Source organism: Astyanax mexicanus, chromosome 2 (genome assembly GCF_023375975.1).
Source record: "Astyanax mexicanus isolate ESR-SI-001 chromosome 2, AstMex3_surface, whole genome shotgun sequence".
NCBI classification, from domain to species: domain Eukaryota; kingdom Metazoa; phylum Chordata; class Actinopteri; order Characiformes; family Acestrorhamphidae; genus Astyanax; species Astyanax mexicanus.
Window position 1 is genome coordinate 36,410,806 of NC_064409.1, and position 16,907 is coordinate 36,427,712.

Sequence of the window (16,907 nt, forward strand, 5' to 3'; positions counted from 1 at the left end):
AAGGCATCATTTTCCCTTTTTGTCACTCCAATACTAGTCAGTAGTACCATAACTTGTTATGGTCAATAGTTGTGTTGGCACTGGGCTGTCTAATACTGGCCCTTTCTCTGTATAACAACAGTCAATTTAAGTCATTGTTCAAATGCTTTTATTAAGAAAAGGTTTGGGAGATGGTTTAGTCGATAATTAAGCTAATGCTAACAAGTTGAACTCTCCTAGTTCACAGTCATTAAACATTTGTCAGTCTGACAGTTTAACCTTTATTAAAAGACTATTTTCAAATTATGCTTGTTGTTCACTTAGCCTGTGACCCTGTGAGCATCCTGAACTTTGTGTTGATCATTTTGGGTTTGAAAACAATGCTGCTCCATGCACTTGTAATTTTGTATTTCATGCTAATATTTTAAGACAATATAATGGTGTAATAAACAATAGATATGACCCAACTCTACCTGATGGTAAGAGCTCAGTGATTTTAGTATGGCTACAACTATTTGTAGAAAATTCCAGAATTTCTTAGAAAAAATACCTAAACCATCTTGAAGACCAAAGTTCTCCAGTTTAGAGGGGTATCAGTTAGGCTTTTTGTTTAAAAAAAATATCCCAATATTTTGAACATCCATTTAATTAAAATAACAAATAAATAAAAAAATAATACATTTGCCAAATGCAAAGTGAAGCATGGTGGTGGTAGCATGTTTTTGTGGAAAAATATTAGGCACAAAATGCATGGAGCTGAATACAGGGCAATTCTCAAAGTTAATCTGTACTTAAAAGACTTGAGAGAGCTGTAGAAATTGACATTCCAACAGGATAATGACTAGCATGCATGACCTCTTAACTGAGTATTTTTAGAATAGCTCACTCAAAGCCTAGACCTTAAATCTGATCATCTTTTGATTTTAGTCCCTGTTCTAAATTTCTAAATTTTAGCAATTATGCCAAGAAGACTGGCCAAAAATATGACTATACAGTAGGGCTGTCCCTAACGATTATTTTTTAAACGATTATTCTAACGATTATTTTTTCGATTAGTCGACTAATCTATTTATTGAGAAACATATTTAAATAATTATTATTTTACGTTTTAAAGCAAACGATAAATTACTATATTTATATATAATAACAACAACAACAACACAAGCCTACTAAACCAAACCCCACACTTATAATCACTTACATGTACAACACGTTGTTTAGATCTATAACGCTAAAAATGGATAAGCTCCCATACATCACAACCGTGTGTTGCACTGTTTTCTGTGACCGCTAGATTTTGTGACCACTGGCAAGTAGTTCCCAGCAGACCGTGAGCACTGGCCGATTCGAAACGTGTTCGTTTCTAATGTTTACCCCGACTGGCCAAAACGGTTTAGTTTAGGGCTGAGGGTAAGGTGTAGGTATAGAAAGCTTCCGTTTTGCCAATGAACGCTCATAACCGTGAGCACTGGTCACAAAATTCCGACGGTGACAGAAAACGGTGTAACACCGCAGCGCCGACGGCGCTAGCTAAAATAACTTAAGGCAGCTAGCTTAGCTAAACACCTGAACTTATGAATAATGCTACTGTTTCTGGAAACTGCGAAATGCCATGCACAAATATAAACCAAAAATTTATAATTTCTGCCTGTGGCAGGTTTTAAACCTTTGGTAGACAGTCTTAAGTCTTTTTAAAGACACCCGCGGAGACCCTGATGTAAACGGTAACTTACTGTGTGACCCTGTTGACATAGTGCTCCTGGATGTTTGCGCTTCAAGTGCTCCTTTTGCACATATGGCAGAGGACCACATTGTTGCCCTTTTGCGTGAAATGCTCCCAAACTTTAGATGCCCGCTGGCGTTTTTTTGTAGCTGGAGATTGCTCTCCGGAGTCCATGCTCTCTAGAGCTTAGATTCTCTGGTCCGAACCCGACATGACCCGAGGCCCGACCGGAAATCCGACCCGGGCTCCAGAAAATAGTCCGAGATGTAGGCGTCTGTTTTTTAATTATATTTTTATTTAAAAAAAAAAACGAAAACTGAAAGTGAAACTAAACTAATTTATTGATAAGCGCTGTTTTCACTACCGCAGTTCTACAGCGGGGGTGTTGTGCCGATTCTGTCCGCGAAGCGGGAGTCAGATTCAGCAGAGAGTCGGATTCGGCACAAACGCGGCGGCACCTCGCGGTCCGCGGTGTCAGTTGTAAGCTCTCGCGCTAGCCGCAAAATACGACAGAAAACACTGAGGGAGCTGCAGAATTATGAATGGGACTAGAATATGAGCACGAGGATATCAAAGAGAACCTTCACCTGTGAGTAGCTCTCACCAGAACACGCAAATCTCTCTCTCTCTCTGTGTCTCTCTCTCTCTCTCTCTCTCTCTCTCTCTCGCACGTGAACTCCTCCGCGTTTGACCATGCAGCACTGTGTTTAGCTGTCTATGTTACAGTGTAATTTAACATAATTCTGATCATATTTCGCTCATTCAAACAGCCCGAAAACAGCCAGTCGGAATTTTTGGGACCGATCTAACCTCTAATGCTCTCCCCAGGCGCCGCCATGTTTACGACGCGCCGACGCACGTTATGCAAATCGATGTATTTTCGTAATCGATGACGTCGATTATGTCGACGCGTCGCCCCAGCCCTACTATACAGATATGAAAGGCTGATAGAGAGCCTGAATATATCCCGAAAGACTTGCAGCTGTAAATGTCCATGTTATATTTATGCCAAGTATTGACTGGTTGCATATGTCTGCTTTCTTGTTTAGTTAACCATTGTGTCCCAATAAAAATAGGTATATTTTGCTTTTGCTCATATTAAATGTTGTGATAATCAAATGATAGAAAATCCATTTAATAATGGCTTATAAATTCTAGGTTGTAACATTAATAATGTGGAAAGATTTAAGTGGGTGTGACACTGTATTTTAATGTACATTTAATAATGACACACTGTAAGTATGATGTGTTTTTGTTCTACAACATTTGTTCCTTCCCAATCTCCACTAATTTATTTGTGTGTGTGTATGTGTGTGTGTGTGTGTGTGTGTTACCAGCCGCTCGTAGAGTGTATTAATAGTTTAAGCTACAAATGTACTCTGATTGTGCTTATTTTTGGAAGCCTTGGTCATGTACACCGATTGGCTGTTAGAGGCCTGCAGATCCTCGGCTTCTCTAAGACTAGAGCCTCTGCAATATCTGCCATAATTGGAAGTTGACATATTTGGAGAAAGAGATGTTTTGTGTATCCATAAAGGTATATGTAAATCAAAAAAAAAAAAACTCTTTGTGCCTGTTTATTAGGAACTGATGCTGGCATGGTCAGGTATTACTGTTGGATGATGTATGCATTTAAAAAGATTTGGGTCTTTTAATTTTGTATTTTAAATTGTAGGCCTAAATAAATGTATTATGAGTGCCACAAGCATGGCATAACCTAAAAGTTCTCTGTAAATCCCTGAAATTACTGGGAACGTCAGTGTTCACTTGGTAACCATCTCTGCTTGCAGTTGCAGTTGAGAAGCTAAATTGTCCATTTTGCAAATGTAATTACATTGAATGCCAGGCGTGGGCATGTATATTGCAACCTTTTTATAGAGCATATAGCGATGCTGCTGAATAGATTATAGCTGCTTGTCTGATCTTTAAGAGCAGGCTGAAGTGAAGACACAAAAAGAAAAAGACAAAAAAAAAAACAGAATATACATAATGTATATACATAATAGTATATACATAATACATAATGGTAATACATAATGGTACTGTGTGTAAGCTAGTGCAAGGATGTGATCTCCACCGTAGTAATGATGACTGGTGGCACAGGCATCTGTTGGCTGATGTGCTTTCTTTTGAGTGTTTTAAAAAAAGGGGGGTGGCTGAATTTACATGTATTGTCCTAGTCCTCAAGCTCCTAGTGTCAGAGGCATTGCAGGGGGAATCACAATTAGTGGGTGGGTTATAAGGCTTAGACAAAGTGGGGAGAACATTAAAAAAGAAACCACGATGCAGTACTTAAAAACCTGACCAATATGCAGAGATATATAAAGTACTAGAGACCCAAAATCTAAATCTAGCAGATCTGCTGGATGTTTGCAGTATGATGTGTAGCTCCACCCATTCCCGTATGTTTAAAAGGCACACATACATTTGCTCTATACAGGTGCTGGTCAACAAATTAGAATAATTTGAAATAGTGCAATCATGAAATTCTTTGAATGCATTTTTTGTGCAGAAAGCAAATCAGGTGTTCACCGCACCTGTCCTACTCGTTAGACTAATCACAGAACTCGTTACCTGGAAAAAATTTTGCTCAGCTGAGCTTTCCAAAAGGCCCATTTAGGCCATTTAACTGTGACACTGTTGTTTTATTGAATTAGAATAATGGAGAAACTGTTTCATTGAATTAGAATAAATGCTCGAATTTTTGTTTTCTGTGAAGAGTGTTCACTGTGCAGTATAAAGTCAGGGTTGAGTAGAATTTCTAAGTTGTAAAATCAATCATGGGTAAGCAGCGTGACCTCTCAACCGGAATAGTGGCTCAAATTCAAGCCCTTCGCCAACAAGGCTTGACCCAAACTAAAATTGCTGAGCAGCTCGGCATCAGCCAGTCTTCCGTCTGCAAAGCTCTCAAGAAAAACTGCAGCAAGCGCACCAACTGTTCCGGCGTCCGAAAAACTTCTGCTCGCGACAACAAGCAGCTGAGAAAGATCGCAGTCAGCAACCGGTTCAAGTCCATTTCCGAGCTCACCGACTTGTGGAACAAGCAGACCGGCGCTGACGTCTCCAGATCAACCACTTACCGTCGTCTGCGCGAACTCAGCTTCAAATCTCGCGTTCCAGCAGTAAAACCGATGCTGAACAAGATACAAATGGAGAAACGGCTGAAGTGGGGCAAAGAACACGGCGAGTGGACTGCTGAAGAAGAAAGTGGTCTTCAGTGACGAATCACGCTTCTGCATCTCCTTCGGTGACCAAGGTCCTCGTGTCTGGCGTCGTGGTGGCGAAACCTACAACCACGAGTGCGTGAAAAGATCCGTCAAGTTTCCCCAGAGCGTTATGGTCTGGGGATGCATGTCCGCTCGAGGTGTAGGGAAACTCAAGAAGACTGTCAATGCTGCCGTATATCAAGATGTTCTGGAAACGTTCCTGATTCCGACTGTTGAGGAACAGTTCGGCGAAGAAGACTTCATATTTCAACAGGATCTTGCACCGGCTCATGCGGCAAAGTCGACCAAAGATTGGTTCACTAAAAAACAGCTTGAAGTTTTGGCATGGCCGGCCAACTCGCCTGACCTCAATGTCATTGAAAACCTTTGGGCCATCGTCAAGCGGAAAATTCGCGACAGAAAGCCTACTACGCTGGACCAACATCGCCACTGCCTGGGAAGAACATCGCCACTGCCTGGGAAGCTGTGAGTGCGGAAACTTGTGACAAGCTGGTCAAATCGCTGCCGCGGAGACTTCAGGCAGTCATACAAGCCAAGGGGGCAGCCACAAAATACTGAGAAAGTGATGATTGTAATTATAATAAAAATTATTCTAATTCAATGAAACGGTTTCTCCATTATTCTAATTCAATAAAACAACAGTGTCACAGTTAAATGGCCTAAATGGGCCTTTTGGAAAGCTCAGCTGAGCAAATTTTTGTGATTTTTGTGATTAGTCTAACAAGTAGGACAGGTGCGGTGAACATCTGATTTGCTTTCTGCACAAAAAATGCATTCAAAGAATTTCATGATTGCACTATTTCAAATTATTCTAATTCGTTGTCCAGCACCTGTACTCTGTACAACTCAGCCAGTGCAGTCTAATTAGTTATTAGCCAGCGAGCTAACGTTAGCATAGTTATATGTGCTGGTTTCAGTGTTATTTGTACTCAGTTTTGGCCAGCATGCTTATCAAATGTATTTACATTTCTGGAGTCCAAATATAGATTAAAACATTGTTTTGTCTCCCTTGAATCATCACCAGTATGAGCTGAGGTGTGGTTTGGGACTGTAATTAAATGGAAATGTAAATTGTTTTGTGATAAAATACACAAGCTGCACCTTTAAAGTTGAAATATTGCACTTAGTGGAGACACTGGATATCCAGAGGACAAGTTAGTTTTGATTTGATCTGGTTTTTAACAACACACATACAGTCATCCTGCATCAGTATAATGTTTGTTTCCTTTATTCATGTCTGGAATTGAGTGTATTCAAAAGCTCCGTGAAGGACTGCGGGAGGTGTCGCCAGGGTCTGCTCCCCCACGCGCTCCATTACATGGAAAAGCATTACAGAAGAAGAATACAGATGGTTAATGATGTACGTGGGCTGTAGACATGATGCAGTTACTGCAAGTGAAGGATTTACAACTTAATATTAAGTCTTATTCACTTAAATCTATCTTAGGTTCATCTGTTCCGATACCTTTGCTCACAATAAAAATGAGTGGGTTCAGACAGAAGGGTGCTATCTTCTGAACTGTGTATTAGATCCAGATGTAAATACCTGATTATGAAAACTAAAATGTTGTTCTTCAGTCTTCTATTCATCTTTTAATTTTAAAAGTGTTTTCAGTCTACAGCAGAAATCATAGGATCAACCTCACTGTTACAATACATTTGAAGGGACTGTATATAAATGATGAATATATCTGATTTATGGGAGTAGTAAAGAAATATGATGAGTCTATCCATATAAAACTGGTACCTTTTTATTTTGTTTAAATACTAAATATCGTCACTGTCCAGTGAAAAACAAGTTTTTCCATTTTTGTTGATTTTTTGTGTATGCTATATAATTTGGACACACAAACCCTCCTTTACACTGTAATACAACATTTCTTGAATTGACTAATAGAAAGTCTCCAACATGACCTGAAATGACCTCTTTTTTTTTCCCTTGCCTTCCACTGAAACTTATCAGACAGTTTTATCTCTCTCATGTAAAGTTGCTGTTTTGGAGATACTTATTTTTGAACAGCGACAAAACACACTTTATAATAACCAGTACTGTGATAATACCAAAAGAGGTGATAATTTGGCTCACTAAAATCATGTTAGGATATTTTCATATTGTATCACACCTAATGAGAACAAAGGTCTGTGTATCTGAGATGCTTCCTGAGCCAAATTCAGTTCGTAAATTGTTTGAAAAGACTACACTGTAAATCACTGTAATGTTCTTAGGGTAGTGAATGTGTGGATACAATTGTAGTGAGCACATGAGATCACTAGTAACATGTTTTGCTATCAGTAATTTATTATCATCTGTAAGCAGATTGCCAAGGTAATGAAATCAACAATGCGTGTCTCGGTTAGGAAGAATCGGCCTACAACAATGTGAATGGGTTTCCAGCGAACAGCATACTTTACACATGAGTCTCCACACATATTTTATTAGATTTGGAGCAGACAGTGAGTGTGGGGGAAGCTAGAGGATTTGTTTAACTCGTGTGTGCCTGATATATTTGGTGAGTGTTCCAGATACGTGAACTGAACAGCCCACGAACTGGCTGGGAACACAACATACACTCCTCTGGGTTGTTTTTGTCAATGGCTAGGAGACTTTGACTGGTGTTGTACTGAAACATGCACAAACAAAGTGCTCACAAGCCGGCATGTCTGTACCTACATCTACCTAATCCACAGTGTTTCCCTTTTCCACTGAAGACTGAAATGTAGCTGAGACTTTGTGGGTTTTTTTTTTTTTACAGTATTTTCTCAGAAATTAAGAAAAGATATGTTGAACATGCAGTCTTGCAAGCTTCTCTCCCCATCTGGTGTGTTGAGACTAAACCTGGGAGTCACAAATAAAGCTATGTGCAGCCAGTTCAGTCAGGAAAGGGTCACGTGCTGTTGTTTTTATCCAGCAGAGTCCATCTGAGACTCACGCCAAAAAGAGAGAGAGAGAGCCTCTTCGTACCCGTCCATGTTTAAAATCAACATTCGCTCAGGCTGTTAAAGCTTGCGGCTTTGGACCAGATTTCAAGAAGAAGGATTTAAACTACTTTTAAGTCTGTTTTTTTATGCTGTAAGTGCTGTAATTAGGAGGTGTCTGACAGGCGGTCACCCTCTTAGAGCCGCCACCTTCCTGTAAGGCTGAGTGTAGCGTGCACTTAAAAGACCCTGCTGACCATAACAACACCCTACTGTAAGTAGTGAGGCTTGCCCTTTCTCTAAGGTCACTGTGGAAACTGGGTTATAGTCAAGTGACGTGTAATACACAGCACACTGAGCCTTGTTTCTGTGCAGAACATTAGAGGCAGAAAATGCAAACACAAGCTGTTGAGTGGGCAACAATTCAGACTAAGGAGGGCCGTAATGCAGGGCAAGGGTATTAGAAGCATCACTGAACCAAATTAACCCTGGATCCCCCTGCAGGACCACCAGACTGCACGCTTGACCTGTTTTTAACATCCCTCCCCCCTCCAGACTACACTTTTAACTCGCCTGGTTAAGCTTAGCATGCTAATCCCTCATTCCCAGTAACCCAACAGGACAAAAAAACATCTGTCTTTCTGTAGTAGAGGATGAGGACAAATGAGGGGTCACCAGGAGATCCGAGTTGTGAAAACATGGCTGGGTGGGCAGACGGTGCCGGGTTAAGAGCAGGCCAAAGGTGAGGTCAGGACAGCAGCTAATTCATTTTTCATGTCTGCAGGAAGTTGCTTTCTCCGTCCTAAAACAAAGTGCTTATAAGACAGTATGTTCTCTCAGCAGCCACCTTGGCAACACCTCAGGAGAGATATTTCCTCATTCAAAACCAGGCTGCTGCTTTTATAAAAAAGAAAGTACATTAAAACTCAGACTGAAAGCTGCATTAATGTTTTAAAACCTCATTTACCTGCAACCTGCAATCACATGCACTCACACACTCATCTTTCTTGCTTCCACCTATATAAATGCTTTTTATACTATGACTTTATACACTGATGCCAAATGTCATGTCCCATGACCCATAACTATTGCTACATCCTATCTCAGATAGCAAAAAAAATCAATTTGTTTGAATCCAGGTCTGATTGTGGCCCAAATACTAGGTTCACATCCAGGCCGAGTGCTACATGTGCCAACACCCTGGTTGCCAAATACACAGTTGGAAGAAATAGTATGTGAACCCTTTGGGATTACTTACATTTCTGCATAAATTAGTCCTCCCATGAACTCCATTCTTGTTTAATGTTTTATTCATTAATTCATTCATTTATTCATTCACATACCTTTTCCTCCCTCACTTTGAATGTTAACATGTTGTGTTCAAAAAACCATGCAAACATATAATTATTTGTGTGGTATTAGTTTAAGCAGACTGTGTTTGTCTATTGTTGTGGCTTATATGAAGATCAGAACACATTTAATGACCAATTTATGCAGAAATCCAAGTGATCCCAAAGGGTTCACATACTTTTTCTTGCGACTGTAATAAGGCAATTGGTCTGTGCTGTTTATTCTAACACCCCAGTTATTGAGTATAATATGGCAATCGGCCCAAGCCAAATATTCTAAATAATGATGTGAATTCAAACAGTTGATGTCAAAAGCTTATTAAAATCATGATTTGGTACAAAAGCAATATTCATTAAAAAAAATGAGTCTTTGAGGAGTGAAGTAGACAGAGGATATACAGTATGTAACAAATGTTTGATAAAAAGATTCAAATGTTTAAAAAAAATGTTCCTCAAAGAAAGAGTAGAACACATTTGCATATTTCTACCTCTACAGTGTATAATATAAAACCTTTTAAGGAATCAGGAGGAATTTTAGCGTTTAAAGGGCAGGAGCACAAGCATAAGATTACTACAACTCATAAAATACAAAATAATATATAAAAAAAGATACATTCACTGTAAAAAGTTTGCCTTTGTTGTAGTGCAAGTGAGTATAAGTTGGTGGAAAGCAGGATTTGCCACAAAAAGGAAAGTCAATTTCAACACCAAAGTGTTTTTTTATTTACACCCGAAAATGACAACAAAAAAGAAAAGAAAAACTGTACAAAAAAGAAATAAAACAGGTCAAATCTGACCATTGCACAGGACTCTAAACTACAGATTACTATTTCTTTTCTCAGCAGACCCATTCACCAAATAATCCTGTCTTCTCAGCAGATCAGGACAGTTTGAAGCCCCCAGCAGCATGGCTGACTTAAAATGGCTTCTCTTTCTAGGCCTCCCCCACAGGTGCCTCTACCTGCCCTTTTATATGTGTAGCTCCTCCCCATCCTCCATTGAGCCATACCACTGCTACAGGGTAGAGGTACCTTAAAGGTATACACACACATATTTACAAACACACACAAATACATACATTAATGCTGACATAATTTACATACAAAACTTTGGACATGTCCCTAGAAGGTAAGTATTTACACATTTGAAACTAACTTTTTCTCTCCCCGGGTGTTCCAGTAAAGAGTCCCCCCCCCCCCCCCCCATCTTGTAGCACATCCGGAGCTCCAAGGAAACTACAAGAAGGGGAGCTAAGATGGCTGCCATTTCCCAGGAAGACCCACCAAGGACAACAACCAGGTAAATAAAAGTATCTTTTGTATATTCACACAGCTAAATGATCAATTAATGTCCCCAGCAGCACTGGTGATGTGGCCAGGCCTCTGCCACCATCACATTCACAAATGCTACTTTTAACCATTCAAGTAGAGGTCTAACATTAACCATGTCCAATAGCAGCATTGCAATTTCTGGGGTTCTGGAATGGACACATGAATGTACTTTCATCTGTTGAATTTGTGTTCCAGTATTTTTTTATCTGTCTGTATTAGAGAATGTAGGGACAATTCTTTTTTTGAAGAAGTAATGGAGTAAAATAATTAAAAAACACATTAAAAATTGCCAAAACTTCTTTTAAAGGTTGTGAGAAGGGATGGCAACATTACAAATGGTAAAAGCTATAATATCCCAGCATTGTTTAGAATGTTTTGCAGGCCTGAAATGCAGGAATGGATGTGAATTAACATAGAAAATGAAGTGGAGCTGACAAAACATTACGTTTATTCTGTTCATAACATCCACATTACAATAAAGTCAAAGGAAATGTAAGAGACACTGATCCTATTTTCAAAGCATTTATTTGGGCTGTGTCCTCTAAAGAATATCTATAATCATGCTAAATAGTCATACTCATATCAAACTGAATTTAAAATGACTTAAATTGTTACGACCCTGAGGGATGGTAATCAATGGTCAGTCATTCTGTAATTTGTTCTTCATCTGCAGTGTGTTTACTTATAAAACTGGGTTACATCATGTGGAATGACTGCAGTAGTGTGCCAGGGCCACCAGATGTCAAATATCAGCTTTCACTTGATTTGAATCTCTGTCTCTCTCTTGATGTAACGTCACCCTGCAAACTGAAGCTTCAGCTTAATTTAGGCTTGCGTGTTCAAGCCTGGGGCCTTGTGCCTGTTATTCGTGACTCATAACAGTCACATTTGACATTGTTACTGTACAACACTGCCTACAGCAGACCTCCTCCCCCCCCCCCCCCCCCCCACTCACAAAACCGACACATTTTTACATCAGAACTGTTCAGTATCTACACACTTTTTAATAATAACAATGTATTAATTATATATAAAATATATAAATCTGCGATTAGGTATCTGTATTCAGATTTTAAATGGAAGTGAACATGGACAAAAAATACATTTGATTGATTAATTGATTAATTAATTCGTTAATTGAAAACCTTAAGGGCCGACTGCTGACCTGTTTAAAACATGGTTAGTATGAGCTACATTGAGCAGTGATGACAAATCTCTAAAGTTTTAATGATCAGTACTCATAGGGGTGCCTAGTGGTCTAGTGATCTAAAGTGGTCTATCAAGTGTCAAAATTACTTCACCCTTCACTTTGTGATTGCTGTTTTTTTTTTTTAAAGAAATCTTACTAAGAAACAATTGCTTACCCCATTGGCAGATTTTTCTTAAAATAATAATATATGTGTTTTAATGTACATATATTTTGTGTAGTTTTTGCCAATGGATTTTTTGCAATGTTGGGTAATGTCTATCAGCACCAGGTGTCTGTGAGCTGATGTATCAGAACCAAGTCGCTGCTCTTTCCTCCAAGCGTGCTTAATTTGAAATAATGGTACAGTCACATCTGGCCATAGAACTGCTTGTAAGTCACTTTTTTTCAACTATATTGTCTTTACAAAAAATATTTTGAAAAACTATTTTTCAAACTGTTTAATAGTTTAGTTAGACTTCTATGCTCTTCAGTGTACTGCATATGACTTTAAATACTTTAACAAGTCTGAGATACAAACAGTGATTTGCATAGTTTATGGAAAGGCAATGACTTAGATATGCATAAATTAGAGCTGCAATTTTGCCATTTAATCCAACCAACAGGGCTGTATACAGGCAAGTACTTGGTGATTCGATATGCATCACGATAAGCAAGGTTAAACACTGTGATTGTTTAAATCAAACTGTGGGAGAACTCTGTAACACTGAACCAACCAGTCAACTGGTGTAGTTTGATTATGATGGTCACCATTCTGTTACAATTTGTTTGAATCCACCCAATAAAATATGCATTGTCTTATTAAGATTAAGATGTTTGCACATCTACATACTGTCATGTATCTTACCTAATGCATCCAAAAAAAATCAGTATCAGTTCAAAACAAGTGCCTGCCTCACTAACTCTCTTGTACCATTAATGTACAAACAAAATCTAATAATAATGTTCAAGTCATGTTTTTATTGTCATCTGAGTACAGGTACACAGTGCAACAACATTACGCTCCTCCAGAACCATGGTGCAACTTGGAACAAACAAACAACAGACAACATAAAGTGCAAAAGTGCAACGAATGTGCAACATAGATCTATAACCACTACAATTGTCATCCACACATATCGTTGTGCATTTATTTAAAAAATATTTGGTAAATTTTGGTCTCATCTGACAACAGCCCCCTCTTACCCATGTTTGCTATGCCCCTTTACATTGATTCTTATGGCTTGCTTTCAAAAATGGCTTCCTTCTTGCCTCTCTTCCATAAAGTCCAGAATCTCTGGAGCTCCTTCGGGGTGATCATGGACCTCTTGGCTGCTTTTCTAATTAGTGCTCTCCTTGCCTTGGCAGTCAATTTTGGACAGCCATGTCTAGGTAGGTTTGTGGTTCTGTAATACTCCTTCCATTTTCAGGTGATTGATTGAACTGTGCACCACTTTATCCCTGAACTGTCTGTTGTGTTCCTTGGTTTTAATGATGCTAATCACTAATGTTCTTTAAACAACCTATGGGAAAGTTACAGAACAGCTGTAGTTATAAATGACACACAGGTTGACTCTATTTACTAACTAGGCAACTGATGAATACTGGAAGAATACTTTTTTTAAGGAACTGTATTCCCCTAATTTTGGGACAAACTATGGATGAGAAGTTGTCTTCAGTGTTTTGGACATAAAGTTTAATTAGCTATTTCTTGTATAGCTGGGTGTTTTTTGGAACAGAACTCATAGATTTGGTTTTAGCTTAGTTATACTGTGTGCTCTAGTAATAAACCCAAAGAAGCGATTGTTATTCTATATGAACTGCTAATTTCCCATACAACCCTTTCAAGAAACTTGATTTAAGACTCTAGCAGATGTGAGAACACTGCATTTACAAGTTGTCATAAATCATAGCGTGGCATTTCATTGTATTGCCTAAGGCTACTATGTGCTTTAGTGTTTTGACGCATGAGGTAGCTCACATACCTTATGGTTTATGGTAGTGGCTTTAAGCAATTATGAGAACAGTATAAGGCCACAAACCTGAATGCCTGTTACTGCTCTGCTGTTTTTGCACATTGGAAAATAATAATAACACTTTGTGGTTAACTGAATACATCCAAACATATGTATGTCTGATTTATTATTCCACCATAGATCAGTGTTAAATTAGATATTTTATATTTGAGACTGGGCATTTCTGGTTCTTGGGCTCCCCCTACAGTTGGGGAGTATATTTTGCAGTTTGACCCACACCAAAAAAGAACGTGCTCTACACATGCATTTTTGGACAAGCTAAGAGACACAGAGGTTGACAATTCAGTTTATTACACTTTCTGCCCATTTCACCAGAGATGTAGTGCAGTAACCAGCATGCTGAGCATAGAGAAGAAATGATACAGACACCATTATCTTAAATACAGGGCATTCCTGGAAGAAAACCTGTTGGAGGCTGCAAAAGACTTAAGACTGGAAAGGAGATTCACCTTCCAGCAAGACAATGACCTAAACATACAGCCAGAGCTACAGTGGAATTGTTTTGATCAAGAATTATTAATGTGTTTGAATGGCCCAATCAAAGTCCAGAATTGAAAATTGCTGTTCACAGACACTGCAACCTGGATGAGCTTGAGCTGTTTTGCAAAGAAGAATGATCAAAATTCTCAGTTTTCTAGTTGCACAAAGCTGGTAGAGACAAACCCCAAAAGACTTGCAGCTGTAATACTAAGTATTGATATAGAGGGGGCTGAATACATTTGTATGCATTACTTATATCATTTATTACAGCTATTTTGTGGTGGTCTATCACTTAAAATCTCAATAAAATACACTTAAATTTCAAGGGGTATAAATATGCGCCTGTAGAATACTGTCAGATATATTTTTGTACAAGCAGGCTTAGTTTTTTTCATAAGGGGAACCAGCCACAAACAAAATAGGTTTTTATGGCAAACTCAACAAACATCCAGTATCAAAAGCTTATCAAGGTAATTATCGCATCCTCTACTCAGGAATTGTGCGTACAGGGTTGAAGTACCTACAGGTGCAGGATGAAAATGAATGTGAATGTGGAAATGGGGTCTGATGAATAAATGATGCTCCTCAGTGTTATTCTCAAACATTCCTATTTGTGTCACAGACACTCCTGCAGGATGCTTTATTTCCTGTTGTTCCTGTTGTGCTGCGGTTGTTTTTGTTTCACAGAAATAAGCGGGTGGGGTCTGTGCATCTCAGAATTCATGTCCTCAGTGTGTATGTGTGAGTGTGTGTGTGCCTGTGCATACACATGTGAAAGACAGCAGGAGTGAATGAGGGTGGTGTAATGTTGGGTGTGGTCAGTGTAGGATATGTGGGCAAGAGGGTGTAAATCATTGCAGCTGTTACTGCTGCAACACCTCTGGTGTTCAGTCTTCAACACCTCTGGCTGACTGAGCTCTCTCTTTAGGTGTGTGTGTTTGTAAATTTATGTGTGTGTGTGTGTGTGTGGGTGTGGGTGGGTGGTCACTGGCCCTCAGAAAATCTTATCGAGAAGTGTCTTTCCACATCCTGCAGTTTTATCCTGCCTCTCCTTTTGTTCCAGCAGAAAACCTACAATTATGGTGTTTGTGTGTGAGAGGATCTTTTATAATAAATCTTGCTTAATAACAATGCTAAGTCTTATATGGCTTTACCCATAATTGCACCCTCTACCTCAGCCATAGACTGTGGTTTATCCTATACACACTGACACTGGAGCACATATGACCGCATGCTTGAAGCAGTAAATATGGTACAGTACAATACTGCACAATTTTGCGACTGTAATGTTGGCGTATTTGATGCTGATGCTACAAAAAGCTGCGATGCACAAACTAGCACCTTAAAGCAACATCATATGGCATTTAATATAATACTACTATAATAGTATAAATCATTGTGTCATCTAGTGATCTATAATAATGAGATCATCTCCACTGTTATTCTGGGCTCGGCTTGCTGCAAACTGGGGTATGTTACTTTGGAAAATGGGCAGGACAGTGCTCCTAAAACTGTGAAACAATGCATAACTTCACTCATATTTGTTTAAAATCCTGCAATATTAATATACTACCTTAGTCCACATGCTTCTTGCAGCTTGTCCAGAAAGGCGTGTGTGTACAGTTCGTCCTTTTAGGTATGGCGCAAAACATAAATTACACTTACAGACTGCAGGGGAAGCCCAACTAAGATTGCACATTTTATGTATGTATATTTCTTACTATTTTTCTATCTTATTATCTTATTACTGCATGAATGTGCTTTGCAACAAAACCATCTGCAAAGAACTATTCAAATACATTTCTCTTGATTTAATTTGATGTATAACAAATTATTATAATCATGTTCTCTAGGTTGTATAATTTCTAAGAACAGAACAATTCTGACTGTAAATTTCTCTAACATATAATATAATACTTTTGGAATTTTATAATAATACTGTTCTGAACAAATCTGTTTACCATTTTGCTATTTAATTATGTAGAATGACTGCTGATCAGTAAATTCTTTAACATCATTCCAAGATTTTCACATCAGTATGTAATTATAGACAGTCACATTGCTAATGAATTACAAAAAGGTTCACTATATTTCCAAATATTTGTGGATACCCCTGTCAATGAATGCATTCAGCTCCTTGCCGATAATGATGTGCAAATACACACAAACACACATAGAGATAAATTGCCAATAGAATAGGACTCTCTGGAGCATTAAGCTGTGGAGAAGAGCAATGCAACTGTGTTCTCTGGAATGATGGTTCCCCATTCAATGCTTTTGGGAGTTTTACAGTTGGAAGGTTGGAAATGGGGTGGGGTGGTGATAATCCCAAACAACATTCTGACCTCACTAATGCTCTTGTAGCTTAATGCAATCGAATCCTAACTGCAATTCTCCACAATTTAGTTGAAAGCCACTGGAGACAACAAAAACACAATACACTGTTTTATAAAACAAATTTTATAAACCATGACTACAGATGCACTCAGTGTTGCTTTCAGTGTGTGAGATTACATTTTTATGTGTGTGTGTGTGTGTGTACTGGTTGGCTTGGTTTTGCAAAGCCTTGATATTAGTGCATATCTTTGGGAGTTTATTTTTATCCCAGCGGAAGAGGAGGGTGTAGCGGGAATACAGAGAAGGCTTAACAGGCTCAGAAGAAACATTGCATAATACTGCC